Here is a 10,000-nt window from a genome sequence, read left to right on the forward strand (position 1 = left end):
TGGGCCAGACGCGCGCGGGCAGAGAGATACACGACGACGGGGAAAATTCGTCCCGATACGAGTAACGTGTACTCTCCGATCTCCGCGCAACGCCGGGGATCATGTCTCCCTAAGTCATCAGCGTTCGAAGAAATCGCGTGTGCGTTCCCGGATCTACGGCTTTCTCTATCGGTGCGGTAAAAAGCACGGAGGATGTAATACGCAACGACGACCCATCGATGCGACGGTCCTCGTTGTAGTCGATCGCTCTCGCGAAGAGACGGAGTGGGCATATTATTATTCGATCCCTGGGGCTGTACGAGTAAAACGTCTTAAAACGAAGACGGTAGAGACTTTTATGACAAAGTTTCGCACGCCACCGAGTTTTTGGTTCTCTCTTCTCTCCTCTCTCGACCGAGTTCCCATATATGCTTTCTCTCTCAGTCTCGCCAAAATATATAATATTCGTTTAAGACGACGTCGGGGGCGCGGACTTCGTGCGTCGAACACCGGCAAACGTAGCATATATCGCCTGATATGAAAAAAAAATCGGTCACGAGGAGAACTACGAGTATATTCGATAACCTATACACGAAGCGGTGCATAAGCGGGCGGTCGTCCGAAAGGACGACTCACGACGCCGCGTGCACTCACGCAAGTCCGTGACGGTTCTCTCCGCTCTTATTCGTATCCCATTCTTCTTCCTCTCGTCGTCCGACTCTGAAACGTTCTCTTATTATATTTTTAAGAAGAACGACGGCGGGTTGTTGTCGAGGCAAGAAGGGACAGAGAGAGACAGAGGTAGTGTTTCGTAGTCTCTCGTGAACACGATAGATTTATATATCGAGCATGCGTACGAGTTGCACGGTCTCGGCACGACCGCGACGAACGCCGACGAGCGTCCAACAATCGCTCGTACGTCGCGTACGTCCTCTCGTCCGCTCTTATTCGTATCCTTCTTCGTGCGCTTTCCCCTTTCTCCGACTCTGAAACGTTCTCTTTTATTTTAAGAAGAACGACGGCGGGTGGTTAAGGCAAGAAGGGACAGAGAGAGACAGATAGAGAGTAACGATACGCAACGCAAGCAGTCTTAGGTTTACGTGAGCAACCCTCAGCCAGGCGTGGTCCAGGAATTGTATCCGTGGACCGCAATGTGCGTTCGAAATGTCGATGTTCATGTGTCCTGCAGTTCACACGTTGACGCGCAATTAGCTGCGTTCTTCATCGACCCACGAGCCAAGTGATCCACCGTTCAGGGTAATCTTTTATATATTTACAACATTTTTATACTCTTTGTACTCTTAATTCTCGGTTCGAGCGAAGCCGAGTTCCGACACGTTCGACCAACGGGAATCGGACGCGCAGAAGTCGCCATAGGATTGACGACACGAAAATGTTCGAAAAAAAAAAACCGACGAACGCGCGAAGATTCGCGCGTCCGTCGGCCGGGCGTAAAGTACATTATGATATATAACAACCATCGAGATCGAAGCTCCGTTCGTCAGGAAACGACGGGGATATACACACCCGATTCTGAATCCTCTGTACAGCACACGATCTCGCGAACGAGTAAGCACGGTGGCTAGCCCATGTTATGTATGTAATGCGTAATTCCACTCCCTCGTCAAATTTATTCAAGAAACAGCGCGCGTGCATCTCCATCGTTCGGGCGATGTAAAGATTCGATGGGACTCGCGCGGCCGTCCGCCTCGAGCGGTCTTTCTTCCCAATATCCAGAAGCAGAGTTTGAAAAACTCTAGCGACGGTACGGGTGTCCGACTCACGACATCGAGGCTTCGAAGCCGGCGATCCCCTCCGAACGGATGGCGACCACGCGACGACTGAAAGCGTGAAAAATCGACGAAAGAGAGAACACATCTCCGTTCAGGTGGGTGTTTGTAAAACAAAAATTCGATGGGACTCGCAGCCATAGCCATCGTCCTCGCGCGGTCTTTCGTCCCAACATCCAGAAGCAGAGTTTGAAAAACTCTAGCGACGGCACGGGTGTCCGACTCACGACAACGAGGATAGAGACACGGCCGGTCCCCTCCGAACGGGATATATGCGACGATAGACGACAAACTAGATGTAAAGCTTTAGTCTCGTTCAGGTAGCGTACAAAATAAAAATTCGATGGGACTCGCAGCCATCGTCCTCGCGCGGTCTTTCGTCCCAACATCCAGAAGCAGAGTTTGAAAAACTCTAGCGACGGCACGGGTGTCCGACTCACGACAACGAGGATAGAGACACGGCCGGTCCCCTCTGAACGAACTTCGGCTAGACTAGTTACGAATCGTCATCGTCGCATAGCGGGCCAAACATCCACGCAATGCGTCTTCGTTCTAGGTTACCCGATCCACGAGTATATGTTACAAGTGGTTTCGTTATTTCGAACAAAACGACATACGAAGAGCACACGCCCTATGGGTAGGAAGCACGTTTCGAGAACGCGCGAGAGTTTTGAAGAAAGAGACGAGAGGAAGTCGACGCAGAAGGTATCCATGGATCTTCGAAGAGAATCTTCGAAGACGATATCGGTATCCTTTCGCTCTGCGCGACTCGCTACACGTTCTTTCGCTCTCGTCGACTCGTTGAGCTTCGTTCGATCCCAAAGAGGAGTCTTCGATATGTCCCGTTGCTAGGAGGAGAGCAAACGCAACACAGACTACGAAACATAGAAGAGAATAGGCGAAGAGCACGATCTCTCCGACACGAGGCACTTTAGAGATTTTCTTATTTCGTACAGCGGTTTCCACGATGCAAATACGAAATACGAGATCGTGACGGCGGGTCTTTCTGTGTACGGCCTCGCGCAGGCGCCACGACTGCATTTCTCTTTGCACGTAAGTGGTTTCCGTCGTAATTTTTTAGTTTGATATATTTGTGTTACAAGGCTGGCGTTCCCTTTTATAGTTATTAGAATTTCATATATATTATTCGGAGACGGCGGGTCTTTCTGTGTACGACCTCACGCAGGCGCCTCGAATTCTTATATATATATATATATTATATCTCTTCATCCCGATGATCGAGAGAGAGTGCCACCTTCTCTTCGTATAATTCCGTAGCTGGAGGGTCGTCTCCTCCTTACGGTTGTTTCATATTTTTGCCAACGGAGGTTGCCAAGCTCCGTGGCGATCTTTGCGTTTGTTAAAGTACATAGCTTGTTGATACGTCGTATATACTTTGATTCGTCGGTATAGGAGGAGTACGGCTCCTTACCGACGTATATATATATATATATGTTTTTCATGTTCAAGTCAAATTCTTTTGGTTTTTTATATCGTTAATGATCCTTCCGCAGGTTCACCTACGGAAACCTTGTTACGACTTTTACTTCCTCTAAATGATCAAGTTTGGTCATCTTCCCGGTAACATCGGCAATGCTTATCACATTGGCCGCGCACCAGTCCGAAGACCTCACTAAATCATTCAATCGGTAGTAGCGACGGGCGGTGTGTACAAAGGGCAGGGACGTAATCAACGCGAGCTTATGACTCGCGCTTACTGGGAATTCCTCGTTCATGGGGAATAATTGCAAGCCCCAATCCCTAGCACGAAGGAGGTTCAGCGGGTTACCCGGGCCTTTCGGCCAGGGAAAACACGCTGATTCCTTCAGTGTAGCGCGCGTGCGGCCCAGAACATCTAAGGGCATCACAGACCTGTTATTGCTCAATCTCGTGCGGCTAGAAGCCGCCTGTTCCTCTAAGAAGATTTGTTTGTACGTTGGTAGTAAAAACCCACCGACCGAAGCCGGGGGCCTTCGAGATACCATAAGTTACGTCTATTTAGCAGGCTAGAGTCTCGTTCGTTATCGGAATTAACCAGACAAATCGCTCCACCAACTAAGAACGGCCATGCACCACCACCCACCGAATCAAGAAAGAGCTATCAATCTGTCAATCCTTCCGGTGTCCGGGCCTGGTGAGGTTTCCCGTGTTGAGTCAAATTAAGCCGCAGGCTCCACTCCTGGTGGTGCCCTTCCGTCAATTCCTTTAAGTTTCAGCTTTGCAACCATACTTCCCCCGGAACCCAAAAGCTTTGGTTTCCCGGAAGCTGCCCGCCGAGTCATCGGAGGAACTTCGGCGGATCGCTGGCTGGCATCGTTTATGGTTAGAACTAGGGCGGTATCTGATCGCCTTCGAACCTCTAACTTTCGTTCTTGATTAATGAAAACATTTTTGGCAAATGCTTTCGCTTCTGTCCGTCTTGCGACGATCCAAGAATTTCACCTCTAACGTCGCAATACGAATGCCCCCATCTGTCCCTATTAATCATTACCTCGGGGCTCCGAAAACCAACAAAATAGAACCGAGGTCCTATTCCATTATTCCATGCACACAGTATTCAGGCGAAGGTAGCCTGCTTTAAGCACTCTAATTTGTTCAAAGTAAACGTATCGGCCCACCTCGACACTCAGTGAAGAGCACCGCGATGGGATATTAGTTGGACCGCCCGCGAGGAGCTAAGCCCACCGATAGGACGTACCACATAATGCCAGTTAAACACCGCGAGCGGTGAACCGACACTGTGACACACAGATTCAACTACGAGCTTTTTAACCGCAACAACTTTAATATACGCTATTGGAGCTGGAATTACCGCGGCTGCTGGCACCAGACTTGCCCTCCAATTGGTCCTCGTTAAAGGATTTAAAGTGTACTCATTCCGATTACGGGGCCTCGGATGAGTCCCGTATCGTTATTTTTCGTCACTACCTCCCCGTGCCGGGAGTGGGTAATTTGCGCGCCTGCTGCCTTCCTTGGATGTGGTAGCTGTTTCTCAGGCTCCCTCTCCGGAATCGAACCCTGATTCCCCGTTACCCGTTACAACCATGGTAGGCGCAGAACCTACCATCGACAGTTGATAAGGCAGACATTTGAAAGATGCGTCGCCGGTGCTAGATGACCATGCGATCAGCACAAAGTTATTCAGAGTCACCAAAACAAACGATGGACGGACAGACGAGCCATCCGCCACCGATTGGTTTTGATCTAATAAAAGCATTCCTACCATCTCTGGTCGGAATCTGTTTGCATGTATTAGCTCTAGAATTACCACAGTTATCCAAGTAAATGTAGGTATGATCTAAGAAACCATAACTGATTTAATGAGCCATTCGCGGTTTCACCTTAATGCGGCATGTACTGAGACATGCATGGCTTAATCTTTGAGACAAGCATATGACTACTGGCAGGATCAACCAGGGATCTTGTATTCGATATTTCGTTTAAGTTCTCTTCGTGTCGTAGGTGGGACGTAACACCGTACGACGAGACTTTTCATTTTTAGATATATATATATAATATACATCTATCTCCTCCTCCTTCTCTCAGCGACGTTCGAGATACACCCATAGTTCAGTAAGATCTTCGAACGCCACTCTCTCTCTCATCATATAGCATATGATGATACAAAAAGAGTCGTAACTTCACGAGAACACTCCTGAGATCTTTTAAATTATCTCTCTTATAACATATCTTAGCGGTAAAGCACGTATACACCTTTCACGCTGAACGAACAAGCGCGTATATCACAGTGCGTCGCGCTGGACATACCGTAAGAATATTCTCTCTCCTCTCCTCCACATACATTTATTATAAGAGAGTCTAATCTTCGAACATCACTCTCCGTAGAAGACATACTACGCAAAGATAGTAAGCTCTACAGCGGCCAATTTTAAAGACAGCATTTTATTTATAAGTATAAAAAAAGTAGCTGACGGATTTTCCCATATATGTTTGGTTGAATCGATGCTCTGTTAGTACAAGCACGCACGAAACCAACTTTCGTTGGAATACGTGCACACAGGTCACCAGCTTCCCGACTAAGGGGAACCTTGCCACGATATTTGGTCATTACGTCCAGGACAGCGACCCGCGGCGCAGCAGTGTAGAGAAAAAACCAGTACGAGAACGGAGGAACAGTCGAGAAATAGCGTAAAATACACTAAGACTCGAGGAGCGGTGACTGAATTCTCAACCGAGGCCGTAGAATAGCCACGCGCTCAACGCTGTTCCGACCGAACCGTCCGGCTCGACGTCTCTCTTATAGATACGAAAGCGCCGGCCGGCAGGCCGGCGCCGGCCGGGCTAGCGGCCGCGCGCTTATGGTGCAAAACCTCCGTAGCAACGTACCGTTCGGAAGGGACGCTGGAACTTAGTCGCGCGAACGCTCGATCACTACTATACAAAGGCAATATCCAACCATCGAAATATTTTACCAGACACTTAATTAACATAATAGAAATACATTTTTACCAAAAAATTAATTTTTTTTTTCACCGAAAAATCGCATCAGTAAACATACTCTTTTATCGATTTCGGACAAAAAACAAGTTTATAATCAATTACAACACGTTAAAATAAGTAGAAATATCCAAAAAAATATATACCTTGTAACGTTAATTAACGAAAAAATTAGAAAAATATCCCAGTCGTGTCGGTTCGACGAACGCTAATTTTTTAAAAAATTCTATAAAAATGTTTAATCCTCGTGTATTTAATTGAGATAAAACGATTTCTATAAAAAAATTTATACCTTATAACGCTTTTTAACGAATTAACTCGAAAAAATGTTCTCGCCTCGGAATTTTTCTAAGTCCCAACGTACCGGCTCGGAATTTTTCTAAGTTCCAACGACCGGTCGCATCGGTCCAAACTTTTTTTCTACCTTCTCCCGATTCTAAAAACGCTTAATCCCGACGTAATTCATCGAGTTAGGACGATTTATGCAAAAATATTCCTACCTTATAACGCTTTTAAGCGAGTTAACTCGAAAAAACGGTTCGGTCCGAAAATTTTCAAAGTCCCAACGACCGGACGCATAGGTCCGTTTCTAAAAAACATTTTCACGACGAAATAAACCATTAATCCCGATGTATTTCATCGAGTTGGAACGATTTATGCAATAATATTCGTACCTTATAACGCTTTTAACGGAGTTAACTCGAAAAAATGTTCTCGCCTCGGAATTTTTCTAAGTCCCAACGTACCGGCTCGGAATTTTTCTATGTTCCAACGACCGGTCGCATCGGTCCAAACTTTTTTTCTACCTTCTCCCGATTCTAAAAACGCTTAATCCCGACGTAATTCATCGAGTTAGGACGATTTATGCAAAAATATTCCTACCTTATAACGCTTTTAAGCGAGTTAACTCGAAAAAACGGTTCGGTCCGAAAATTTTCAAAGTTCCAACGACCGGACGCATAGGTCCGTTTCTAAAAAACATTTTCACGACGAAATAAACCATTAATCCCGATGTATTTCATCGAGTTGGAACGATTTATGCAATAATATTCGTACCTTATAACGCTTTTAACGGAGTTAACTCGAAAAAATGTTCTCGCCTCGGAATTTTTCTAAGTCCCAACGTACCGGCTCGGAATTTTTCTATGTTCCAACGACCGGTCGCATCGGTCCAAACTTTTTTTCTACCTTCTCCCGATTCTAAAAACGCTTAATCCCGACGTAATTCATCGAGTTAGGACGATTTATGCAAAAATATTCCTACCTTATAACGCTTTTAAGCGAGTTAACTCGAAAAAACGGTTCGGTCCGAAAATTTTCAAAGTCCCAACGACCGGACGCATAGGTCCGTTTCTAAAAAACATTTTCACGACGAAATAAACCATTAATCCCGATGTATCTCATCGAGTTGGAACGATTTATGCAATAATATTCGTACCTTATAACGCTTTTAACGGAGTTAACTCGAAAAAATGTTCTCGCCTCGGAATTTTTCTAAGTCCCAACGTACCGGCTCGGAATTTTTCTAAGTTCCAACGACCGGTCGCATCGGTCCAAACTTTTTTTCTACCTTCTCCCGATTCTAAAAACGCTTAATCCCGACGTAATTCATCGAGTTAGGACGATTTATGCAAAAATATTCCTACCTTATAACGCTTTTAAGCGAGTTAACTCGAAAAAACGGTTCGGTCCGAAAATTTTCAAAGTCCCAACGACCGGACGCATAGGTCCGTTTCTAAAAAACATTTTCACGACGAAATAAACCATTAATCCCGATGTATTTCATCGAGTTGGAACGATTTATGCAATAATATTCGTACCTTATAACGCTTTTAACGGAGTTAACTCGAAAAAATGTTCTCGCCTCGGAATTTTTCTAAGTCCCAACGTACCGGCTCGGAATTTTTCTAAGTTCCAACCTCCCGGTCATGTTGGTCCGGTGGAAAAAATTTTTCAAAAAAATAAAGTGAAATCGTTACGTTCGACTAGATTACGTCTATACGTGACGATTCCACGCAAAATTTCGATACCTTATAACGCTTTTAAGCGAGTTATTTCGATCGGAACTTTCGGTCTCTTCGTACCGGTGCGAAAAAATTCTAAGTTCCAACCTCCCGGTCATGTTGGTCCGGTGGAAAAAATTTTTCAAAAAAATAAAGCGAAATCGTTACGTTCGACTAGATTACGTCGATACGTGACGATTCCACGCAAAATTTCGGTACCTTGTAACGCTTTTAAGCGAGTTATTTCGATCGGAACTTTCGGCCTCTTCGTACCGGTGCGAAAAAATTCTAAGTTCCAACCTCCCGGTCATGTTGGTCCGGTGGAAAAAATTTTTCAAAAAAATAAAGTGAAATCGTTACGTTCGACTAGATTTCGTCTATACGTGACGATTCCACCCAAAATTTCGATACCTCATAACGCTTTTAAGCGAGTTATTTCGATCGGAACTTTCGGCCTCTTCGTACCGGTGCGAAAAAATTCTAAGTTCCAACCTCCCGGTCATGTTGGTCCGGTGGAAAAAATTTTTCAAAAAAATAAAGCGAAATCGTTACGTTCGACTAGATTACGTCGATACGTGACGATTCCACGCAAAATTTCGATACCTTATAACGCTTTTAAGCGAGTTATTTCGATCGGAACTTTCGGCCTCTTCGCACCGGTGCGAAAAAATTCTAAGTTCCAACCTCCCGGTCATGTTGGTCCGGTGGAAAAAATTTTTCAAAAAAATAAAGCGAAATCGTTACGTTCGACTAGATTACGTCGATACGTGACGATTCCACGCAAAATTTCGGTACCTTGTAACGCTTTTAAGCGAGTTATTTCGATCGGAACTTTCGGCCTCTTCGCACCGGTGCGAAAAAATTCTAAGTTCCAACCGCCCGGTCATGTTGGTCCGGTGGAAAAAATTTTTCAAAAAAATAAAGCGAAATCGTTACGTTCGACTAGATTACGTCGATACGTGACGATTCCACGCAAAATTTCGGTACCTTGTAACGCTTTTAAGCGAGTTATTTCGATCGGAACTTTCGGCCTCTTCGCACCGGTGCGAAAAAATTCTAAGTTCCAACCGCCCGGTCATGTTGGTCCGGCGGAAAAAATTTTTCAAAAAAATAAAGCGAAATCGTTACGTTCGACTAGATTACGTCTATACGTGACGATTCCACGCAAAATTTCGGTACCTTGTAACGCTTTTAAGCGAGTTATTTCGAAGAGAGTCTTCGAACGTATAAGAATATTTCAAAGACACGCTCTTACGCGTTGCTCGCTCGCTCCGCTCGCTCGAAAAAAAATAGCCCAACCCAAAACCAATCCCTTTTGCGTCCGTTCTTCGATTTCATCGAAATCTTCTTTAAAACTCGCGGGATCGGTTTTGGGTTGGGCTAGAATAGTTCGAGCGAGCGCAGCGAGCGAGCAATTATCGCGATTTCCACGCTGTACGAGTACTATTTTCCTCGTTTTCGTCGCTCTACGAGAAACGTACGAAAAACGCGAAAAAACGTAAAAAAGAAAAACGCAAAGAGAGAGAGAAACAAAAGAAGAACGAGAAAGAGCGAGCGGCGCGTCTTGCCTCCCTGGCGTCGTACCTTTAGAGAGTGATACCTACTCCAGCCCCTGCCCGCTGAATTGGAGGTGCGCGCGCAGCGCTAGCGCGAGCGACTAAGTCCAGCGGCGTATTGCTTTTCGCTCGCGCGCGGCCAAGTCCCAGCGGCGTATTGCTTTTTGCTGGTACGCGGCCAAGTCGCAGCGGCGTATCGCTATCTATTTGTACG

General features: G+C 45.7%; 2 non-coding genes across 2 annotated transcripts; both read right to left on the reverse strand.

The window, feature by feature from the left end:
• Nucleotides 1–1,084: 1,084 nt before the first annotated feature.
• On the reverse strand, nucleotides 1,085–1,239 carry LOC138189291 (5.8S ribosomal RNA). The gene has a single exon (XR_011175985.1). It is a non-coding gene; the product is annotated as a 5.8S ribosomal RNA (ribosomal RNA).
• Nucleotides 1,240–3,266: 2,027 nt separating this feature from the next.
• Nucleotides 3,267–5,189, reverse strand: LOC138189318 (small subunit ribosomal RNA). The gene has a single exon (XR_011176012.1). It is a non-coding gene; the product is annotated as a small subunit ribosomal RNA (ribosomal RNA).
• Nucleotides 5,190–10,000: the final 4,811 nt, after the last annotated feature.

This window comes from Bombus flavifrons, unplaced genomic scaffold (genome assembly GCF_040668555.2).
Source record: "Bombus flavifrons isolate JBK064 unplaced genomic scaffold, iyBomFlav1_principal scaffold0024, whole genome shotgun sequence".
NCBI classification, from domain to species: Eukaryota; Metazoa; Arthropoda; class Insecta; order Hymenoptera; family Apidae; genus Bombus; species Bombus flavifrons.